We start from the raw sequence: 14,564 nt of genomic DNA, 5'->3' as shown, positions 1-14,564 counted from the left end.
ATAAATCAGTCAGAGAAAGACAAATGCCATATGATTTTTTTAATATGTGAAATTTAAGTAACAAAACAAAAGAATAAAGGAAGAAAACAAACAAACAAAAAACAGACTCTTAAATACAGAGAACAAACTGGTGGTTGCCCAACAAGAGGTGGGTGGGAACATGGGTGAAATAAATAAAGGGGATTAAGAGTACACTTATTTCAAATAGAAAACCCAAAAATGGACCCACATCTATATGGTCAACTAATCTTTGACAAAGGAGAAAAGACAATCTTTTTAACAAATGGTGTTGGGAACATGCAAAAGAATGAAACTGGACCACTTTCTTATACCATACACAAAAAATAAATTCAAAATAGATGAAAGACCTAAATGTGTTAGAGGAAACCATCAAAATCCTGTAGGAGAACACAGGCAGAAAACCTCTTTGGCATTGGTCATAGCAACTTCTTCCTAGATCCATCTCCAGAGACAAGGGAAACAAAAGCAAAAATGAACTATCGGTACCTCATCAAGATAAAATCTTCTGCACAGCAAAGGAAATAATCAGCAAAACTAAAAGGCAACTGAGAGAATGTGAGAAGATACTTTCAAATGATATATCTGATAAAGGGTTAGTATCCAAAATCTGTAAAAAACCTCATCATCCTCAGCACCCAAACATGAAATAATCCACTGAATGGGCAAAAGACATGAATAGACATTTTTCCAAAAGGACATCCAGATGGCTAGCAGACATATGAAAATATGCTCAACATCACTCATCATCAGGGAACTGCACTCAAAACCACTATGAGATACCAGCTCATACCTGTCAGAATGGCTAAAATTAGCAACACAGCAAACAAGTGTTGGCAAGGATGTGGAGAAAAGGGAACCCTCCTACACTGTGGGAATGCAAACTGGTACAGCCACTGTGGAAAACAGTATGGAAGTTCCGCAAAAAGCTAATAATAGAACTACCCTACAATATGATCCAGCAATTACAATACTAGATATTTACCCAAAGGGTACAAAAATACTAATTCCAAGGGATACATGCACTCCACTGTTTATAGCAGCATTATCAACAAGAGCCAAACTATAGAGAGAGACCAAATGTCCACAGACTGATGAATGGATAAAAAAGAGGTTGTATGCATACAATGCAATATTACTCAACCACAAAAAAATAATGAAATGTCGCCATTTGCAATGACATGGATGGAGCTAGAGTGTATTATGCTAATCAAAATAAGACAGTCAGAGAAAGACAAATATCATATGTTTTTACTCATATGTGGAATTTGATAGGGGAAATGAACATAGGGGAGAAAAAGAGAGGCAAACCGTAAGACAGACTGTTAACTTATAGAGAACAAACTGAGGGTTGCTGGAGGGAAGGTGGGCAGGGGGATAGGTTAAATGAGTGATGGGTATTAAGGAAGGCACTTGTTGGGATGAGTCCTGGATGTTATATGTAAATGATGAATCACTAAATTGTACTCCTGAAACTAATATTACACTATATGTTAACTAACTGAAATTTAAATAAAAACTTAAAACAGTAAACAAATAGGTTCACATATTTCAATGAGCACTGAGAAATGTGCTGAATGGTTGAATCATACTGTATACCTAGATCTAATACTGTATGTTAATTAAAAAATAATTAAAAATAATTAATTAAAAAAATAAAATGACAACATGCTCCACCAATCTTACTTCTATGTATATAGCCAAAGAAAATGAAATCATGATCTCAAGATTTATCTTTACTCTCGTGTTTATTGCTGCATTATTCACAATAGCCAAGACATGGAAACAACCTAAGTGCCCTTCTCTAGATAAATGAATAAAACAGATATGATACACATAAGCACACTCACACACACATACACAATTGAATATTATTCATCCATGAAGAAGAAAATGCCAAAAAAAAAAAAAGAACATACATTTTGCAACAATGTGGATGAACCTTGAGGGCATTATGTTAAGTGAAATAAGTCAGACAGAAAAAGACAAATACTGTACTATCTCAATTATGTGAAATCTAAGAGACTCAGACTCATAAAAGCAGAGAATAGAATAGTGGTTGTCAGAGGCTGGGGAGAGGGGGAAATGAAGAAGTATTGGTTAAAGAGTACAAAGTTTTAGTTCTAAGTTGAATACATTCTGGAGATTCAATGTACAGCATTGTGAGTTAATAATACTTAATAATACTATATTTTATACTTGAAATTTGATAAAAGAATAAATATTGGGACACCTGAGTGGCTCAGTCGTTTAAGTGTCCAGCTCTTGATTTCGGCTCAAGTCATGATCTCACGGTTTGTGAGATTGATCCCTGTGTTGGGCTCTGTGCTGACAGTGCGGAGCCTGCTTGGGATTGTCAATCTCCCTCTCCCTCTGCCCTCCCCCACTTGTGGTCTTTTTCTCTCTCTCTACCTCAAAATAAATAAATAAATAAACTAAAATAAAGAATAAATATTAAGGGTTCTCATGCTTAAAAGGGGTAAGTACATGAGGTGATGATTTTAATTTACTAGATGTGGTAACCATTTTACAATGTATATGTATATAAATCATCATATTGTGCACTTAATATGTATATTTTATGTGTCATATATATCAGAATAAAGCTGGGGGGGGGACCAAGGAAACTATTAACTCATATGAATCTGTACCTGTACTCTGCCTTCCCCCTTTTTCCACAGATAAGTTAGTGTTGATGATTTCCTACACTCCTATTGAAGTCTAACCTCCAATTATTCTACAATCTCATGTTTTGTTTTTTTAATCAGAGCTTTGTTTCTGAAATTATATCTTCTCTTCTGTCTCACTAACCTTCCCTCTCCTCTGGAAACAAAAACATAAGAAAACTCAAGAACTCTCCATTTGTTATAATTCTCCTATGACTTCCTATCATCTCCAGATACGATCTCTGCTCTCTTCCATTAAAAAAAAAAGTTATTGAAAGAGTTGTCTGTAGCTATTGTTTTTACTTCATATATCAGTCAGGGTTCAACTAGAGAAGCAGAACCAGTGATATGTGTGTGGGGGGTGGGGGGTGTATATGTATATGGTGTATGACTGAGAACTTGCTTTTTCAATTAAATAAGATGATTAAGCTTGCCTGTAAGGCTGCTACCTCCTTGTCTGTGTTGTAACTTGACATCTACAGGGCAGTCATTCAGGAAGGAAAGTTCATGAGCAGGCTGTAACTGCAAGCATGAGCTAGAACCCCACAAGGACATACTGAAATCCATGTGGTTCCTTAATGCTTCTGTCCTTGGTGATAACCATAACTTACATAATCTGGAGCCATTGCCACAAAGATACACATATCTAGGAAGAGAAGCTGAAAAATAACTTAGGGGAAAAAACAGAACAATTGCAAGCCTATTTGTGCTTTACGTCCATGGGGTGAGTCAGCAGATCTACACACATTGCAGAGCCATCTCAGTTCCCAATCCACATTCTGCAATCAAATACAGTATACCAATTAGTTTTCTCCACCAGCACTACCCTGAGATTGATTTCTGTTCTGATTTTCCAAGTCCCGTCTGCAGCTTTTTAACCTAGTTGTCAATGAATTAATTAGAATTGAAATTTTGGAGACGGTCTGGAGTTTAGGTTCCTTTCTGATACGAGAAATTCCTTTCCCACGAAAAGAAAAATGACTGCCCAGGAGGAGTTTCAGAGAGTGGTGCCAGAAGTTAATCTTCTCATGCAAGATAAACTGAGAAGCAATATGGGCCTTTTATTATCTTTCCAGAAATAATACACCAGATGAGGCATAAGCATATTCTAGAAATGCAAGATAATTAATATGTCGCACTCCCTTTTCGAAATTGAAATTTCAGGCAATCCTGAGAGCTATCCCTATCAGACGATGGGTTGTAGCTGAAGCCATTTATATACCTCCCCTAAAGTCAATATATAGAGAACGTTAGGGCGAAACTGCCACTCCAATATTGCTAACAGTTGACATAAACTTATTTGCCAAAAGTCTCTTGGATACTATTTTAAAAATGTGTTAAGAAAAATAACATGTACTGGCCATCATTGTGCAATTATCAACAAAAACGAGCGCAAATTAAAATAAAATGGGCAAAATATTAGATCAAATACCTCAGTAAAGAAGATATATAAAGTAAAACAAGTACTTGAAAAGTTACACATCATTGGTCAATAGAAATTTCAAGTTATATTCACACTGAGATATTACTATACATCCATCAGAATTCAGTTAAAAGATACTATTTCAAAAGATCAGTGAAGTTGTTACCAACTAAGCACTCATCCAATGTTGGAGAAATGCAAAATACCAAAATCACAGTGGAAAACAGTTTGACAATATTTCAGATAAAAGTACCCGAAGACCTAGTCATTTTACTTTTAAGTATCCAACCAGGATAAGTGAAAGAAAAAATAAAAATTCCTACAAAGGTTTGTAGACAAAGAGCAAATCCAAACCAGAACAGCCCAATGTCCACCAACCAATACATAGATAAACAAAAAGTAGGATATCCCTAAAACTGAAAATTCCTCAGGAGTAATAGTGAATGAAGTATATTAAATTAAAAATATAAATGAATCCCCCAAATAGTGTGATATGAAATAGAATCAAGACACAAAAGACTACATATGGTATGGTGCCATTCTATCTTCACAGATCAGTAGTTGCCTGGGCTTAAGTTGAGTGATTCACAGGGAATAAGGAATAAGGGAGCTGTTGGGGATGATGAGATGTCGTAAAACTTGATTATGGTGGTAATTTTCGGACTCTATGGATTTTGCATTTACCAGACCTCATCAAGCTGTATTTTAAGATGAATGATTACACAATATGTACAATTTCCCTACAAAGGAGCTTTAGGAAAATAGTTGAATTGATATTACATCCATGTACCCTAATGATGGTGCAGTACCTTAAAATCAACCTCAATATTTGTGATCATTAAGTCAGGTGTTTTTTCATTATTGCACAAGGCATAAAATCAGCATGATAGTGATAATGATGGCTGAAAACATAAAATATAATTATTTACATATTTACTTACTACACACATATAATTTTACAAGTCTTTTGAAAAATTTAGTCTTGTTATACCCATTTTACACATGATTAAACTGAGGCACCAATTAATTTATTTTTCCAATTTGCACAACATGTCGTAGAGCTCACATGTGGTCCCATGATCCTGACTCTAGGATCCATGCTCTAGTTTATACCACTAAGCTGTTTGCCCATTACCTAATGATGGCTCCCAGGCATAAAGTAGAAGAAAAGAACGACACACAATACTTAGAATGATATAAAAATTACCAGTTTATTGGAGGTTTATTGGCACAGAATCAAATACAGAATTTAAGAAAGAACAGACATTTTGTTATTGAAGACAGCCCCATTTCTTGCATTCTCAGCTACCGTGCATTCTTTCAGGGATTTCTTTTCACCTACCAGGTGTGAGTATAATAAATATATCAAGGAAGAAAATTAAGCAGCCTTGTAAGGAAACCACCTAACTACAACATTGTGGCTTACTGTTCATTAAATAGTCCGATTGCACTTTACCCTTCATATTTAATAAAATATAACTTTTTTGCAACGATTTTTAACTTTGTATATGCCCCTGCCTGCTAGTTCAGAGCTCATTTCCTAAATATATTCATGTAAATGTTACTTTGAAAAAAATATATAACAAAGAGAATTCAAAAATACACTGTTGAGTACCTATCTTCTATTCAAAAGACGATAACATAGTCAGACATAAGGAATAACTCCAATAGATGCAGATGATATCCTGTACCCGCATCCCTCCATACATCATGAATAATCGCTGTAGGTCACAGAGCTTTGAAAATGTGTATTACTTTTGAAATTTAACTTGTGTTCACAGAACTTCTGGAAAAAATGCTCACATAGGTTTTGATAAAAAGTTTCATGTGGGATGAGATAAAGTTATATCATTTTTTTAAATATTGCTTTCTGTTTTACTAAACTTCATTTGCATCACAATATTCCAAGCCAAGAAGATCTGATGATAATAAACCAAGAACATACACATTCAACAAAGTAACACTTTTAAGCTCACAGTATCCAATAAAATCTTAATTTATTTTAAAATATCTCCATTCCTTTTTTCACTCATATGAAAGTGCATTGAATTAGAACAATCTGAGTGGTTGATAACAAGTAATAAGCCAGCTTCTGTAGGAATACTTTTCAGAAACAAACATGAATAAAACTAAAATTATTATTTGAAAGCAATAGATACTCTAGAGAGTTAAGATGATTTACAGCGTTTAAGCAAAATAACAATATGAATTTTGAAAAGTAAATGACTACATCCTGAATATAAATTTTCTTTTTAAAAATGTTTGTTCAGAAAAAACATTTGACATTTTTACAAATTTATGAGCCTTCAGTTGAAAGTTTTCAAAATAACACTGCATCCAAGGAAACATTAAATAGAAAGATATATCAGAAATGCTACACAGTCATAAATTTATTTCGGAATTGGTGTTTTTTTTCATCATATTCACCAGCTGAAAGAATGTTTTAAAGTTTTATTTTGACACTATCACTATTAAAGGCCAAACTATAAATTCTAAATAATTGTCTTCTAAGTTCCAAGCTTGCAACCATTTCCAAACTTCATAACATCATATGTTTTGCACATCAGTGTTGTACTGTATGCTATTTCCATTATCTTATTCTCTTTTGCATTCTTCACCCCACGGTTATTAAGTTCTCTATTTCTTATTTTATTAGAGCATTTACTTCAGAATATTTGAAAATTTTAACTTCTAATCCCTTTAAAATATTATGTTAAATATGTTTTTTGGGGCGCCTGGGTGGGTCAGTCGGTTGAGCATTGACTTTGGCTCAGGTCATGATCTTGGGTTTCATGAGTTCAAGCCCCACTTTGGGCTCTGTGCTGACAGCTCAGAGCCTGGAGCCTGCTTCAGATTCTGTGTCTCTCTATCTCTCTCTCTGCCCCTCCTCTGCTCGTACTCTGCCTCTCTATCAAAAATAAATAGACATTAAAAAACTTTGAAAATATGTTCTTCTAGGTACTTCAGTGTATATTACATTGAAAATATAATCTCACATCCATAGACAAGCCACTTTATAGTAAAATTCTTAAAATGGATAAAGGTTTCATTTTTGTAAAACACTGACCTGTGTTGCACAACTACAGGAGGCTTCTCATATAGGATTTTATATAACTTGCAGCCTCTGAGCTTTGTTATCCAAAGATTTCTTGGCCCTTGGTTTGCTGTATAAATTTCTACTGTCTTCCTAAACAGTTTGTAGGGGGAAAAGAAAGCTAATCAAATGAATCAGAGTATTAGATAAACATATTTTTACTTTATCATATTAATCTCCCAAGTTTAGAAAAGAGGACAGTCAGTATTTTCATTATAACCTCTAATATTTCAAGGACACAAAGGAATTAATCTCTCATAGAAACACACAGAAAAAGCACTCCAAATTACAGGTATAAAAACTAAATAAATTTGACATGATTCTCTATTTGTTTCAACAGTGATAAAAATTTAGAATGTAGTGCAAGGGAAAAATGAAAACCAAAATAAATTGCCTTAAGAAGATAAAAATATGCTTAACACATAAATAAAATATTATATGACCTCTGATTTCTTACTTATCTTCCTCATAGCGTTCAAAGTGTTCCTCACCCAGCTAAGTAATCTTTTCTTGAAAATCCTTTAGTTTTTATATGGAAGCTACAGAGACAACAATGTATCTTAAAAAAACGATTCTAAAGAGCCAGAATAATAGATCACTGAATATTTGAGCAGGCATTGAGTTCCTAAATAAACTTAGCTGAGTAATTATTCATATTTTGGCTACTCAAATACTATATATATATATATATATATATATATATATATATATATATGTGTGTGTGTGTGTGTGTGCGCGCACGCGAGCGCGTGTATGTATTCTCTCTTTCTCTTTCACACACACACACACTCACATAGACACTTTTTATTTATTTATGCACTTGTTTGTTTATTTGTTTATGTGAGCTTTGTTAACGTGGATCTATTTTGTGTTGTAACAAAATAAAATTTCTAAGTTCCTAAGACTGAAGCTAAATCTTAGACTAATTGCAATTAATTTAAATAATTGCATTCAAATAAATAAAATATAAAACATTTTTGATGACTTTCCGGTCATTTCTGTACTGTCCAGCATCACAGAACTTTTTCTTTAAATTGTTTGCATGTTTTTCTAAATTTAATAATATTTTGAATAAATCTTATTGGTCTGATTAAGTCTCTTACATACTTATATAAACGGTAAAAAAAAAAAAAATCTAACATTTTGGGACACCTGGGTGGCTCAGTTGGTTAAGCATCAGACTTTTGATTTAGACTCAGGTCATGATGTCATGAGTGAGTTCCAGCCCCACATCGGGCTCTGCACTGATGGTATGGAGCCTGCTTGGGGTTCTCTCTGTCCCTTTCTCTCTGTCTCTCCCACGCTCTCTCTTTCTTAAATAAATAAACTAAAAAAATTTTTTTTTCTAAAAAAAAATTAACATTTCTGACAAAAAATGTTTTTCAGGGTGCCTGGGTGGGTCATTCATCCATTCAAAAACTGTTTATTAGGAATCTATATATCATTCATCCATTCAAAAACTGTTTATTAGGAACATGTCTGTAACAGGCACACTGAATGCTGTTGCCATAAAAAATTTAGTACTTCAAAATAAAGCAAGTGTGTGTGTGTGTGTGTGTGTTTATATTTGTTTTGTTTTGTTTTTCTAAGTAGAGAAAAAATAAAGGTAGAATACCTTTACAAGGAAAATCCAGAAAATGTTAATGAATAGAGTTAAGATAATACCTTTGGTCAGTGTAAATAGTATAAATGAAATCAAATGAAACATACTTGAAGGGTTTGGGCCCAACATCATTCCCCCACACCTACCCCCGTTCTCATTTCATTTACAAATGAACAGCAGTTCTCAAAACAGCAATAGCTTAAGGGGTGGGGGGTGGGGGAAACAAGACCAAAAACAAACAAACAAACAAACAAACAAACAAACAAACAAACAAAGGAACAAACTAAAATGTTGATTCTTACATTCCTTATAAGGCTCACGCTATTTTAGAGTAAATTCTAAAATGATTTCTTATACACTTTCGATTTATTGTTAATCTTTGGTAACCAGAAACATTTTTATGACCTTTGTTTTGATATATATTTGCATGAAATTTGGGGTGTCCTCAGTAGTTTCATTCTCAAACATAAATTAAACTTTATGAATCCAAAATAAAATAATTATTCCTGCTAGGCAGGAAATTTCTTAGGACTCAGTCTTTCACCTGATAGAAGATAATGTCCTGTATCTTCCATGACTGGGTCATCCAGGAGTAATTAAATCTCCAAACCCATGTTCTCAGAGCACTGTACATTGGAATCTACTTATATGAAAGAAATGATGGAACAAAGTAGATTGGTTCTTTTTATAATTCCAATTACCATGTGCTTGGACTCTCAATAATAGGAAATTTGTTCTACTGATGATAGTATCTTCCATACTAAGATATCAATAAGAATCTGAAACTTTATTTTGCTTATTTTGAACTGAAGTCTCCCTAAAACTTTCCATTCAATAGTTCTTTGCTTTAAGTTGATAGAGAAAACGTTTAATATTTCAGCCAAGCTACAGATTTATATATTTGAAAACAACTCCGATATCCCTTCTTTATCAAAGTATAATGAGGTCCTCCAACTTCATTATATGATCATATTCTGAATTTTCATCAGGATCGATCAATTCCAAACTTTATGTCCCTATCAAAGTGTGATTCCCAGAACTCTTCATATAAGATAAAATTATATTGAAAAACCAAATTAAAGTTAGCAGTTCCAAAATTTTTGACTAATTAAATTGGATATTTTTCAACATTCTGATTATATTTTGCTTATTTAAGCATCATAGAGTTTCCAAAAGCTTATGCAAATTGGCATGTGGATCAGAACACTAATTTACAAATTAAATTTGAACTTTTATTGAATTATATTTCCTTCAATAAGATGCTGTGGTTCCGGTCCTTCTTTAAGACAAGGAAAATATTACAAATGTGCATATGAATCTGTGTATCTTGAGTGCAGCCTCCATTAAATATGACAGACATGTTACTTCACTGAACTTTTAATCATCGCATGGAGAATTGCTCAGTACATTCTACATCTGTTAGCTTCGGAAATTCCAAATTGCTAACCCTGCTAATATGATTTGCCTTTATCAGTGTCTGTCTCAATAAAAGGACAAGTGCAATTTATGCCTATCTGAAGGAAAATAAGTGAACTTCATCATATTCCTGTATTTCCCATCAGATATTACATTCTACTGCTAAGTCTATAAGTAATGCAACTTAAAATATACATTTTACACATGTTTTTGAAGCATAAGTTTTATAAACTATTTGTTAAATGAAAAAATATACTTATTTTTTTCTGTTGTAATCACATTAATCTCAAAATCTGGGTTTTAATGTGTTGTGAACTTGAAATCTTACAAATATATCTTGAAGTGTCATGAATCTATAGTCTTACAAATAGAAAATCTTTGTATTACTGTGATTAAAACTTGTTCTTTAATTAATTGATGGAGAAAATGCACTGTTGTTGTTTTTCAGTTGCAAATTAGGCAGACATAGCACCTCAATACACATTTTTATCTCAGCCTCTTCTCATCTCCCACCCAGACCAAACTAGTAGCTTTCTAACTAGTTTTCTTGTTTCAAGTGTTGCTTCAAATTCCATCTTTCTAAAGCATAAAACTAGCTTGTCATTTCCTCAATTAAAATGAATCCGTGAATTCTGATCTCCTAGAAGACAATGTCCTAGTATCTAGCAGGCATTTAAAGTGTGACGTGAGGGGAGCCTGGGTTGCTCAGTTGATCAAGTGTCTGAGTTCATCTCAGATCATGATCTTATGGTTCTGAGTTCAAGCCCTTCATCAGTCTCATTGCTGTCAGCACACAACCCACTTTGGATCCTTTCTCTTTCTCCCTGTCTATCTCTAAGAAACAAATAAACATAAAAAAAAATAATTAAGACATGACCAGCTCCTTGTCCACATTTACAGTTCATCTAATAAGATGGGGCAAGCTGCCTTTGACTGAACCATTTCTTGTATTCCATGGTGTTAACCTGGGATAAGAAGGCCATTTTCATCAGTATAACGCATTCTGTTACCTACTTGTCCTTTCATATTTAATTTCAATATTCTCATCTTTCTCTCCCTCCTTCTTTTCTTCCTTTCCTCCCTCTCTGTGTCTCTTCATCCTTCTCTCTCTCTCTCTCTCTCTCTCTCTCTCTCTCTCTTTCTCTCTCTCTCTCACTCTGAATATAAATATGTATATTTATATATTTATATATATATGCGTACACATACACACAAGATGTACAGAAAATTTTAAAATAAGTATTTGACTATTCAATAGCATCTCCTCTGGTCTTACTCTAATCACTTTCCTTATTAGAAACCAAAGTCTATATTTTGAAAAATAAATCTATTCATGTCACTGGAATTCTTCAATGGTTTCCCAACATTTTCATGAAAATTATAAATGCCCTGCAAGTGTTTTGCATGATGTGTTCATTACCTAGCATTCTTCTAGTCTTCTCTTTTACTCACCATAACTCTACTGTAGCAACATTCGCTTTCTTTTAGTTTCAAAATGCCTATGGTGAACATTTGTTCCGTTTGCCAAAAATTCGTATTTAACATTTGTTTTATTATATTGTATGGTATAACTTGACCTGAATACATTATTTTTGAATGAAGAACAATCATTATTAGTTGCTTAAAAAATAACCTAGGATGGGTTTGATAGGCTTATGCCTCACACCACCAGTCTCTGCTATAATCATGTCTAGTATTGTGTGAACATGTAGGGAGAAGAGGCCTCTTTTTAACATATATACATCCTAAGACCAGCAAAGATGACTCATCTCATTTTTTCTTCTCAGAATTGTTAAGTTACAGTATAGATATAAGACACGATAATTCTCTTTCGCTTTCTGACCAAATAAAATGAGTTTGAAGCAAATGGCTAAGGACAACTCCTTCTCTTCTCATGTTGTGGTGAAAGTATTTGATGCAGCCCCCTTGCGGGCCACTCAGAATACTAACCAGCTGAGTCTTGGCCACCACATATGTCATAGACTGTGACGTGCTGGAAGTTATGCAGTAGCCAGTTGGTGTTGCCATTGGGAAACATGGAAAATTACGAGTTTGATAAATATGCTTTTCCTTCAGGAATTGGGCATTAATAAGTACTGCTGTAGAGAGCAGAAAGTGAATTCTGATTACTCTTATTCTATACATAAGAATATGGATATTACATAAATCTAAATTATTTTATTGTTGGTAATTCTTTGTAAAATCTGCAGTAAACCTTCTTCTCTATATGTGCATGCTTAATGAAAATTAATCCTTCAATTTACATTTAAAGAAAGTTAATAATAAAGATGTAATGTATATAAATTATTTGTCAGCATTTACCATCCAACTATGAGCTATAGTGATATCACCGAGAGCATGAACACTAGAAGAAAAGAAAGTTAAAGTAACATCTACATGACAACAACATACTCAGTTGTATGAAGTATGCAAATACACAGACAAATAATATATTTGTATATATTACTGTCTATTTGTATATATTACTGTGAACATAGCTTTTCATTAGGTCAAACGGTTACTCTTTTAAATTAATTTCACTAATTTCCAAGACAGGTTTCCTTGGTATGTTTAATAAACATGAAAGATGAAAGTGCAATCTTAATTTTTTCTTCCTCTTTAATTACAAACTTAATTTTAACTAACTCATGCCAAAAAAAGTCAAAGAATAAGAAGAATGTGATATTAAGAAATTCCAAATTTTCTTAGAAACATACTAAAGACAGAAATTTTAGAGTTAACAGTTGAATAATTTAACTCTCCACTAAAGTAGTTCATAATTTCAGAAAAGGTCACAGTGCCTATATCATTATTATTTGACATCTAAATATCACCCAGCAATATTTTGCCCTTTGGCAGATGTCATAAAATGTAGGTACCTCCTTGATTTAATTTTAGAGACTCAACTTAAAGTACCCAAAACAGTGAGAAAAATGGGGAAAAATGTGCAGTCTTAATTTAAACACCATAGCAAATCATAGACAAACACAATATTCTTTAATTATATACTTTAAATATACATTGTAAAAACAAAACAAAATACTAATATCCAAATAAGAGAGATGATGCTTCTTTGGACAGTTCCTATCTCAACTAAATACATAAAAACATCAACAAAGTACAGAATTCTAAAAAAAAAAAAATACTCTTTAAAACAAAAGATTATTTTTCGGTGACTAAAATCCGGAGAATGGTGAGACAGTATGAGCCTTCTGCCATGCTCTGTTAAGGATGAAAAGAGCCTAATACAAATGTTTTTAGATAATTTTACAAGTAGACCATCTCATTATCTGAGGCCATATCTTCATGATATCAAAGCAAAGGAACAACAAAAAAATAATTACTTGATAATATAAAATATTTTATTTGATATTTTTTACTCCCTTCACATAAGGGAAACTACATGAATAAATGCAGATTTGGGAGAAGACTTTATTGTAATAAAATCAAATAACCTCAATGTGCTTGCTTTACCATTCTCTAGGTTTTGAGCCTTTAGCAGGTCAAGTTGAGTTCCACTTATAAACTAGCAGCCCAGTGGATCATATTTAATTGATTACATTCTCAGAGAAATTTTAAACTTTAGTTAATTCATAATTATTATATAAATTTCAAATAATCATAGTACTCATTCATTCTAACCACTCTTGACTCCTCACATTTATATATACAATGACATATAATAACTGAATTTGACATAATGGCACTTAAAGACTTCGGTGTTTCTGATGAAGTCTCTGGTTTATGTTATAAAGATGTGTACAGCTGAGACGCTCCAAGTTTAGGAAACCTTTATTTTATGAAAGATCTGCTAACACACCTCCCTAGCCTTTGTCTATCAGGGAAACATTGCCTTCATTATCCTTATTAGGAAACTAACCTGGCCTGGAATGAGACATTATCTTTATTTTCTAAGGCAGTTTGTAATATATATATATATATATATATATATATATATATATATATATATATATATTTGAACTTAAAAGATAATCCCCCAAATCATCATAAAATGTTTAGAAACACCATTAAGAATCCTCAATCAATATGTTGATATTTAAAAATTAAGAGTTGATTTATGGTCGATAAAGGAGTTATTGTTTTCTTTATAGCATTTTACAATAAAATCAAGAATTGGTAAGTACAAGATGTGACAGACATTATACCAAAGTAGCATTTACCAAAAAAAAAAAAAAATCTTATATGAAGATACTAAAATTTTAATCATGTAATGTATAATTAAAACAATGTTTGAAAATAATTCTAAAATATAACATTTGAAAATGACTCTTCATAAAGAATATTTTTGAAAACTGATAATGATGGTATTATTATAATTTCAGG

The 14,564-nt window shown here is 32.7% G+C and overlaps 1 long non-coding RNA gene across 1 annotated transcript in view; it reads right to left on the bottom strand.

Moving 5' to 3' along the window:
* Positions 1 to 6,970: 6,970 nt before the first annotated feature.
* Positions 6,971 to 14,564, bottom strand: part of LOC109499140 — a 294,496-nt gene continuing 286,902 nt past the window's right edge. Inside the window, exon 5 of the long non-coding RNA XR_006597042.1 lies at positions 6,971 to 7,294. This is a non-coding gene — a long non-coding RNA (uncharacterized LOC109499140). The remainder of the gene's footprint in view (positions 7,295 to 14,564) is intronic.

Source organism: Felis catus, chromosome B1 (genome assembly GCF_018350175.1).
Source record: "Felis catus isolate Fca126 chromosome B1, F.catus_Fca126_mat1.0, whole genome shotgun sequence".
Taxonomy (NCBI): domain Eukaryota; kingdom Metazoa; phylum Chordata; class Mammalia; order Carnivora; family Felidae; genus Felis; species Felis catus.
This window is presented reverse-complemented; position numbering and strand designations above follow the sequence as displayed.